Raw genomic sequence first — 9880 nt, 5'->3', positions numbered from 1 at the left:
CATACAAACACTAAGAGGTATCTAAGACCCCTGGAGCATGGCATCTCAGTGAAATCTATTGTGAGATCTTCAAATGGGGTGCCACCAGTATGTTGGACTCCTGGGGAGTAGGACTGGTCCTTGACATGGGTTGTTGCAAGCACAAATAAGGCACTGTTCACGGACTATACGCGAGATACTGGAGAGTCGGGGTACGTAGAAGTATCTATTGAGGGTCATTTCTAGGGCATTCCGACCGAAGTGGGTCCATTGGTGAAACTGTTTGACAAAAACTGGGGCTAGGGTTTCTAGTATGACAATGCGGCCATCTCGAAATTTCCACCATCTGTTATGGAGACAGCTTCCTCCTTCAGTCTTGAACCAGGCCTCTTCTTGGTGGGAATATTTGGGATCCCATTCAGCTAAAGGGCTGGGAAAGAGGGAGGCTGTTAACGTTGTAGGTTCGAGGGTTTCGTCAGCTGCAGCTAACTTGGTTGCTTGGTCCACCTTGCAATTGCCCCGTTCTGCGATGGTGTCGCCCTTTTTGTGGCCCCTGCAGTGTATGACTGCCATGCTTTTGGGTGCCCATACTGCTTCTAGGTGATCCAGAATCTCTTGTCCATATTTAATTTCCTTCATTCCTGAATTGATTAATCCCTTTTCTTTGTATAAAGCCCCATGAATGTGGAGGGTAGTGAAAGCATACTTAAAGTCGGTATAAATATTGGCTCTTACCCCAGCTGCCAGCTGAAGGGCCCGAGTCAGGGCGACAAGCTCGGCCTTTTATGCCGAGGTCCCCTGTGGGAGCGGTTTCTCTTTAATGAAGGTGTGTAGAGTTACCACATATCCAGCCAACCGTCTATTTCCCTGGGCGTAGCTGCTATCATCAGTGTATTATTCTACATCGGGGTCAGTCAGATCTGGCCTACTGGAGAACACTTCGTCGATGACTTTGATGTAGTCGTGGTCTGGGGGCCCAGGCCCTACAGGCAGTAAAGTGGCTGGGTTTAAGGTCCGTACCACCTCAAGGTGGACACGTAGGTTTTCACACAGTAGCCCTAGGTACTTAGCAATCCGGGAGTTGGTAAGCCAATAGTGTCGCTTATGATCTAACAGGGCTCAAACTGAGTGCAGAGCCCAGACAGTTAATTCCTGACCCATGGTAAGCTTGTCAGCCTCAGACACGAGCAGGACCATTGCTGCGAGTGCCCTCAGGCAAGGCGGCCATCCTAATGCCACTGAGTCAAGTTGTTTTGAGAGGTAGGCTACTGGCCGGTGCCAGTCCCCTAGCAGTTGGGTAAGGATCCCTACTGCCATTCCCGTACATTCATGTATGTAGAGGAAGAAAGGCTTGGTGATGTCCGGGAGTCCTAGGCCAGGGGCATGAATGAGAGCCCGTTTAAGCTCATTAAAAGCTTTCTGTTGTGGAGACTCCCACAGAAAAGGTTCATGTGCACCCCCCTTTGTGGCTTCATAAAGGGGTTTGGCTATAGTAGAGAAGTTGGGGATCCAGATCCTACAGAAGCCTGCCGCCCCTAAGAATTCATGGACCTGTTTTCGAGTAGTGGGGATAGGGATGGTACATACCATTTACTTCCTTTCTGGACCGAGCTGGCACCCTTGTGACAGGTGGAAACCAAGGTATTTGACCCTGTCTTGGCATATCTGAGCCTTTTTCTTGGAGACCTTGTAGCCTGCTTCCCACAAAAGTTTAAGGACGTGATATGTACCCTGCATGCAGTCATCGTAGCTCTTCCCGGCTACTAAGAGATCGTCTACATATTGAAGCAGTACACAACCCATTTGGCTGGCTGGAAAGGGCTTTAGGTCTGAAGCCAAGGTGGCCCCGAAAATGGTTGGGGAGTTCTTGAAGCCCTGTGGTAGCCTTGTCCATGTTAACTGGCCTTTGTCCCTGTTTTTAGGGCTTTCCCACTGGAAAGTGAAGAGTGGCTGGCTCTGCAGGGCCAGACAAATACAGAAGAAGGTGTCCTTGAGGTCCAGGCAGGTGAAGCGGGTTGCTTCAGCTGGGATGAGGCCCAGAAGAGTATATGGATTGGGGACAACTGGGTGTAGAGTAACCGTTGCTTGGTTTACTGCTCTTAGGTCCTGCACTGGACCATAGTCCTCAGTTCCTGGCTTTTGGACTGGAAACAGAGGTGTGTTCCAAGGTGACTGACAGGGACGAAGAATCCCATATTTTAGGAGTCTGTCCAAATGTTTTTGGATACCAACTCATTCATTGTGGGGAATGTAATATTGTTTGTGGCACACCGGTTCTGCCTCAGGTTTAAGCTCTACAACTACTGGGGCCGCATGTCGTGCCAGGCCTGGTGGGTTGTCTTCTGCCCAAACTCCCGGTATTGAGAAGGGGAATTTGGGTCTCTCTTGGACCTCTTCTACAAGACCAAAGAGTCGCCATTCTTCCTCCCGAGGTATGGTGAGGGACATAATCTTAGCCCCTGATTTGCCTAATGTTAGCTCAGCATTGCCACTGTGGTTAAAGGTGACTTGAGCCTGGAGCTTTCCTAGTAGATCTCTCCCCAATAATGCTGCAGGGCAGTCTGGCAGGTAGAGGAACTGATGAGTAATTTCTCAGCTTCCCAGGGTGAATTGTTGAGGTTGTAAAAAGGGCGGACGGACTCGTCCTCCCGTGGCACCCATGATGGTGATCTGCTTTTGGGAGAAAGGGCCTATGGGCTGTATTACAACAGAATGTTCAGCACCTGTGTCAACCATAAAGTCAATGGGTTGGCCCCAATTAACATTCGGACCATAGGCTCCTGGGGGCCTGGCTGGATGGAGCCCAGTCTGGCCTACTCTTCCCCATATTCTTCCATGCCATCAAGTCCAATGAAGTCATCTCCAGAAGGGCCTGGCATCTGTTGGGGTGGCTGGTAACGGCCGTGAGTGACTCGACCCCGCCTTCAGGGACTCGGACCTGTTGGCATCCTCCCCAACAGCTGAGGACATTCATTTTTCCAGTGGCCACGTTGGTGGCAGTAAGCACATTGGTCGTGTCCCAGCCTTGGCCTCTCAGAGTGTGGCCCCCCTTGACGTTGCCCTCACTGGGGTAGTCCCAGGTTTGGGGTGGCGTTTTGTCCTGGGGTCCCAGCCCTTTTGACAAGCACAGCAGCCAGCAAGTCCACCTTTTTCTTCATCTTCCGATCCGCCTCTCAATGAGCCTCCTGGTCATGGTTGACATAGACTTTGGTCGCCACTTCGAGGAGCTGGCTGATATTCATGCCAGCAAATCTGTCTAGTTTCTGAAGTTCCCCCGGATGTCGCCCTGGGACTGCCCGACGAAAGTCTCACAGTCTTTCATAAAATTGGCTTGGGCTCTCCTCTGACCCCTGGAGGACTTCAGAGATCTTGTTCATATTGATGCTTTTTTTTGCTACCATCCTTTAGGCCTCCTATAAGGGCTTCTTGATATCGTTCCAGCATCTGGAAGTCCTGGTCATTATTGGGGTCCCACTGGGGGTCCTCCTCAGGGAAATGGCTCTGGACATACACTTTAATGTTTAAGGTCCCAGGTGGGGCATGTTCCTCTAGCCATTTTATAGCTCCCTGGGTGACTCGCTGGCGTTCCTCAGTGTTGAAGAGAGTTAGGAGGAGCTGGCGGCAATCAGCCCAGGTGGGCCGATGCGTTTGAATGATTGACTGAAGGAGGTCAGTAAGAGCCTGTGGTTTCTCTGTAAATGATGGGGTATGATTTTTCCAATTTAAGAGATCAGTGGTTGAGAAAGGCTGCTACACAAACTTGTGTCAGCCTCCTTGAATCTGGCCTTCCTGATTATAGTAGACGGGGCCTCTGGTTTCCCGTAAGGGGAGCTGGAGAGCTTCAGTCTCAGGGCCCTTTGTCTGCAACCGCTTATCTGTGGGTCCATAGGGGGTCAGGACTGGAGGCGGAGGCATGGCAAAAAACTCCGGGAAGGGTATGGTGGGCAGAGGAGGTGGAGACAGCGAGGGTGGCACTGGAGGCAGGGCTGACGTGGTGGGAGGAGGAGGTGGAGCTGGCAAGGGCAGTGCTGGGGGTTGGGCTGGCAGCTCGGAGGCTCGCGGAAGGGGTGGGTAAATAGGCGAATAGAGAGGTGGGATTTCCTCTGGGTCTGAAGACAGGACGGGCTTTTGTCCTTCTGTTTTTTCTTTAGGTGGCTTCCATGAGGGGATTATAGCTCGTGCCAAAAGAATTTTGCTCTGGTTTTCCAAACAAGACTTCAACCAAGGGAGTCGGGTATGCACAATAGCCTCCCATGAGTCAATATAAGGGAACTGATCAGGGTGACCAGGGCTGCTGGTAACAACGAGGTAGACTTTGCTAATGAGGTCTCTGTCTAAGCTTCCCTATGCTGGCCATTCGACACCGAATGATGGCCAATCAATCTCACAGAAGGTACGGAGCTTTGGGGGGTCATCTCAATGCCATAATCCCCCAAGAACCCCTTCTTAAAAATGTTTAACATACATCCTAACAGAGTCTGAGTACTCTGTTGCTCACCCATGGCAACCACCCAAAATTGGCGCGACACACACTCAGAGATTCGCTTCATCCTCCTCCGGCCATTCCCTTTGCGGGGATTCTCAGATGCCTCTTAGCGTTGGTGGGTTGGTATAAACCCCCGACTTGGATTACTAAACCGAACGAGGTGGTTTAGCAATACCACCCTAAGCCATATGAGGTGCACCATGGACGCGTGGACTGGGACTCCACACTCACTTTGCAGGCAGGCTGCGTCTCATTCACACAGACTCAAACACATTCATTCTCCGCCCACTGCCCTGTTCCTGGGAATCACGGTTTCTGTCAGAAACTGAGATACTCGGGTGACTCCGGGAGGTGATCAGTCTCCCTTTCTGTCCACTGATGGACAGGCTACCAAGTGACCCAGGTCCTTACCTGCCTGGTTGGGCGGCGCTCCAAAGTTGGTTCCTGTAGCCCTCAGGGTTCCTTTGTGCTCCTGGGTTGGTCCCCCGTGGCCGGCAAGGGAGACGTCCCCACTGACGGACAAGGATCCGCTGGCGCCGAGTAGAGTGCGTGTCCTCTCTCGTCCGGTGGAGCCAGGCCTCGGGGACAAGGGTCGCGAAAAATATCGCCATCTCCGTATCCCGAACAAGCCCCCAATTATGTTGCGGAGAACCCAGACAAAGAGACAGGACACCAAGGCTGGGAAGCAACTTTTATTAATGCTGGCGCTGGCTCAGCGGATTCACATCCAGAGGCTGAGCCCCGACCTGGAATGAGACTCGGGGCTATATACCCTGAAGTTTCCAGGTTGGCTGCTAAGATTTATTATTGGAACATGTGGCCATTGTGCCAGTTCCTGACTGGCTCCTGGTTGAGGTAGGAATTTGGAAATATTAAACGTGGAAGTCTTGCTGACCATATAGTCCAGGAATGTCTTTGTCTGAAGCCCGCACGAAATCCTTAGTGACCACATGGTCTGGGAAGGCCTTTGTCTAGGGCCTACTGCCACAGTGGGTCTCTGTACATTTTTGTTGAATGAATGAATGATCAAATGTTAAGTGAATGGGACAGACAGTTAGCATGGGAGTCGGGGGGAGGGATGTTACAAGCTGTATGGTCAGAAAGAGGCAAGGTCTAAGCTGAAACTTGAAGGCCAGGAAGAGTTTGGAGAGGAAAGATGTTTGGGAAGGGCTTCTAGCTGGAGGGAACAGCATATACTCAGAGGTGAGAATGAGCAAGGCCTTCTGACATTAGTCGGTGGCCAGACTCTCTGGAGCAGGGGCCGTGTGGGGGAACAGTGGCCACTGGAGCAGTGGCCAAGATGGCTTGGTGGTCTCAGCCTACACTGGGTATATGAGTCTGACCAGAAAGATGAGGGGAACCAGTGAGGAGTTTGAAGCACCCTGTCACCATAATAAAATACTGTTTCTGGAAGATTTTCTGGCAACAGGATGCAAGATGAATGTGAGTGGGGGAGATGGCTAAAAATACAGAGGCCAGTATGGAAAACTCTGTTGGTTTGAAACCTCTTCCACACTGTCTGAGAACCAAGTTTGTAACTTAAGTGTTATGGCCTTTCAATCTTTTGCTAAAGTCGTTGCTAAGAACATCCTGGACAGAACTAATTGGTCACTGTTTAGTGTCCTGGTATGAACCAGTTTACTGCTCTGGTCATGCAGGTAGGTTTGGTCATGCACATACATTGGCTTTGTCCTTGTCATCTGCCATCCCTACACCACAGAGCTGGAAACACAGCAGGCCCTGAACTGACAAGTCAGGTGAATAAATGCTTTATTATAGGAACTCTTTTTTTTTGCCCCTGAAAAATAGGGCCTGACTCTCCATGGCAATTTAAGGGAGAAGCCTGATATGTTTTTTTTGGAATAGTGCCTAGTCAGACAGAATACAGAGTATATTCCTCATATCCAACTACAGTTTCCTCTTTGTGTAATGAAAATTGCACAGCTCCTTGCATGCAAGTGCGGGCTCAATAAATGTTTGTTAGCAGTAAACAGATAGCAGCACCTCAATAATTGTTGACTGACTAGCCTAAACATGACGTAAGAACATACAAAATGTAAACAAGCCTTGGCATCCACCCAAAGCCCAAGAACAAAGCTGCTACCAGTGTGGGCATTTGGTGTCACTTGGCTACCCAGGATCTGATCTTCATGTCTGGGGAATTTCTTACCATATGCACGTTGGTAGGAGGTAGAACCTTCTACTCTTGGTAGAGGCCCCAAAGCCAGAGGTTCACTTTCCCAGCATCCCTTGCAGTTGATAAGAGGACACATGACCCAGGCTGAGACAGGTGGAGCACTGCCCCCTCAGAATTCGGTTTAAAGGCTACAGAAACAAACAACAGGTAGAACATCCAATCCGAGGCCAGCAGCAGCCTCCCGTATCCAGGACCAGTGGTGCTGGGAGTCCTGGCTGTGTGTCTGTGTCCTGCAGGGACTGTGGTGGGCGTGTCCCCACTAAACCAGATCTGCAGTGAGCTTTGGTCCTTGCCCATACTGCAGTTTCCTTGACCCAGCTTGTTTCCTGAGCCTGGTTATCCAACCTTCTTCCTGATTCTAGGAGCTACCTATGGCCTTCCAATAAATTGCTCTTCTGTTTATAAACACCAGAAGTGGTTTTCAACTAAAACCTCTAATGGCTCAGCCACAGACAAGAACTTGAGGTGGAGGTGGAGGCCTTTAGTTCTGTTTGTCTGAGGAGGCTCTGGCCTGGGCTCTGCCCAGGGGACTCCTTCAGCAGGGTCTGAGCAAGACACTAAGTGGTGAAGGCAGAGGTTGAGAATGCTCTTCCTAGAGCAGAGGTCCCAGACCAGCAGCAAAGGCATCACCTGAAATGCAAATTCTCCCTCCCAGACCTACAGTATCAGAAAACTCTGTGGATGGAGCCCAGCAACTGTTGTTTTAATAAGCCCTCTAAGTGATTCAGGTGTACCCCACAGTTTGCCCTAGGGCTTGAAGGAGGAGCCACAAGCAGCGGAAAAAGTAAGACAGAAATCAGAGACTCTGTTCTGGCCCTTGGCTAATTGGCTTTGTACACATTTGCTTTATAAAATGGGGATCATATCACCAAAGAGGTTTGTTATGAGGATTAAATTAAGTAACACCACATACATACAGTGCTAAACCTTGTTCCTGGAACAGAACAGGGGCCCAAAAATAGCAGCCATTACTGTTAAGCGTGGTTGTAATTAGTCCTCTTAGTAGACAGCTGTGCAAATTTGGGTACAGCCCCTAGTTTCTCAGCCTCATTTATTCCCTCTCTGTAACATGCAGGCAACAATCCTCACCTCCCAGACTTGCTCAGAGAATCAAGGAAGATAAAATATGAAAGCAGTGTTTTGTCTAAAATATGAAAGCTAAAACATGGAACTATGAAAGCACAAACTAAAACATGAAAGATGAAAAATATTCAACATAGACACCAACACAAGATGAGGTGGAGCTCACTTGTGGGCTTCTCTTCCAGTGGACCCTGTGTTCCCACTGTGAGCAGGAGCTGCATTAGGGCTGTGGGGATCCAGAAGGGACCAGGAAGATATATTCTTTGTACACACACACACACACACACACACACACACACACATACACACACACACACAGTGCCCAAAAAATGTATACACATTTTATGAAGGGAAAAAACTGTATTAAAATTGTAATACAATGAATGACGCTAGCATTCATTTGATTAACGCCTTCTTTTGAGCCAATGTCATACTACACATTGCTCCGTAACGCAATTCAACTTTGAAAAGTAATACATAAATAACATCTCTTAAAATGTGTATATACAATGTTTTTTGGCACCCATGGTCTATATATATATATATATATATATATATATATATACACGCACACATATACATGAACACATATATATACACACACACATACATATGTATACATATATATATACATACATATAACTTATTTATACAATTATTTATATTTATTAAGATATAAAATTATATTTATATATATTTTTTCCCAAATCAATACATGACTTTTATTGAATCTTTAAATATCACGAATGGGCCGGCCGAGTGGCGCGATGGTTAAGAACTCGCTTGGGATGCCAGAGGGCCCTGGTTCGGATCCCACATATGAGGGCCAGTGACACTGCCCTCTACAGCTAAGATGCTGAACAACAGCTCAACCTGGAGCTGGGCTGCCGTGAGTCCCTGGCGACGGAGTAGGCTGCAGCCCCTGTGGCAGTGGGTTGCCATGGGCTACCGTGTGTGGCCAGCAGCCAGCGTGAGCGGCCAGCAGCCGCAGTGAGCGGTCGTCCAGAAGCCGGCGACTGATCTGCCTCGCCCAGGAAGAGCGCAATGATGGTGCCAACTTGGGCCAGTGAAGCAACGTCCTCCACAACTAGATTGAAGAACAAAACGACAGCAACTTGTCTGTTCCCCTTCCCCCAATTCCCCAGCACTGTTCCCATCCCCCCAATTCCCCAATAAAAAAAAATAATAAATAAATAAATAAATAAATATCACGAATAAGTCTGAGGAATCACTCTGCTTGGTGTTTCTGTAGCTGGACAACTTACATCTTATTCATCAGCCTGCTGAACTGTTCCTTTATCAGAAACACAGGTACCATCCAAAAATTTTATGATTTCCTTGTTTTAAACTGTTGTGGCTTGTTGAATCAAAGCAGCTGAATTTGATACAAGTTCAATATCATTTCCTTCAAGAATTAACTCATCTTTCTGGGCTTGAGATACTGAACAAGCAACATCTGACTTCATCCAAAACCTGTGGGTGTATTTTTCACCCAAGAAATTTTGGATTTCAACAAGAGAACCATTCTCCTGAATAACTAGTTTGATGGGGAAGTGAGCATACACAGACCTCATCTTGTAACGGATACCCAGTGTAACACCCTTGACCATGTTATGTCAATGACTACAGGTAGTGCAAGCAGTAGCCAGTTCCTTTCTATTTCCCCACCATTTGTCAAACCAGATCCTCTTCTATTTCTTTCCAATGAGACTGAGTTCTCCATTGATGTGATTGAAGTCCCTCTGCAGGGTGCCTCTGGGGCCCTTCACTATAACTGTACGACCTTTCAGAGTGATGTCCACATTTTCTGGAATGTCTACAGTCTGATTGCTGAGAATGGTCTTCATCCTCGCAGTAGATGCAGCAAAGGGAAATTACATTTATATTTATATTCATACATATATAACTACAAAATTCTCTCTCTACATATATATTCAATATACAAAACTTTGTCTCTCTATGTGTGTGTTAAATATGTATGTGTATATATAGTTGTATAGATTTGAATTAGATTTAGATTGAAGTTAGTTTTGAAAATGCATTTAAAAATTTTGTTGGGCCAGCTGAGTGGCGTGTTGGTTAAGAGTTGGCTTGGGACGCCAGCTCTGAGCAGCAGGGCCCCGGTTCAGATCCCA

General features: G+C 48.1%; 1 pseudogene; it reads right to left on the bottom strand.

Annotated features, from left to right (window-relative positions):
- Positions 1–9013: 9013 nt before the first annotated feature.
- LOC109394612 (60S ribosomal protein L9 pseudogene) lies at positions 9014–9592 on the bottom strand (annotated as a pseudogene).
- Positions 9593–9880: the final 288 nt, after the last annotated feature.

Source organism: Hipposideros armiger, unplaced genomic scaffold (genome assembly GCF_001890085.2).
Source record: "Hipposideros armiger isolate ML-2016 unplaced genomic scaffold, ASM189008v1 scaffold_431, whole genome shotgun sequence".
In the NCBI taxonomy this organism is placed as follows: domain Eukaryota; kingdom Metazoa; phylum Chordata; class Mammalia; order Chiroptera; family Hipposideridae; genus Hipposideros; species Hipposideros armiger.
This window is presented reverse-complemented; position numbering and strand designations above follow the sequence as displayed.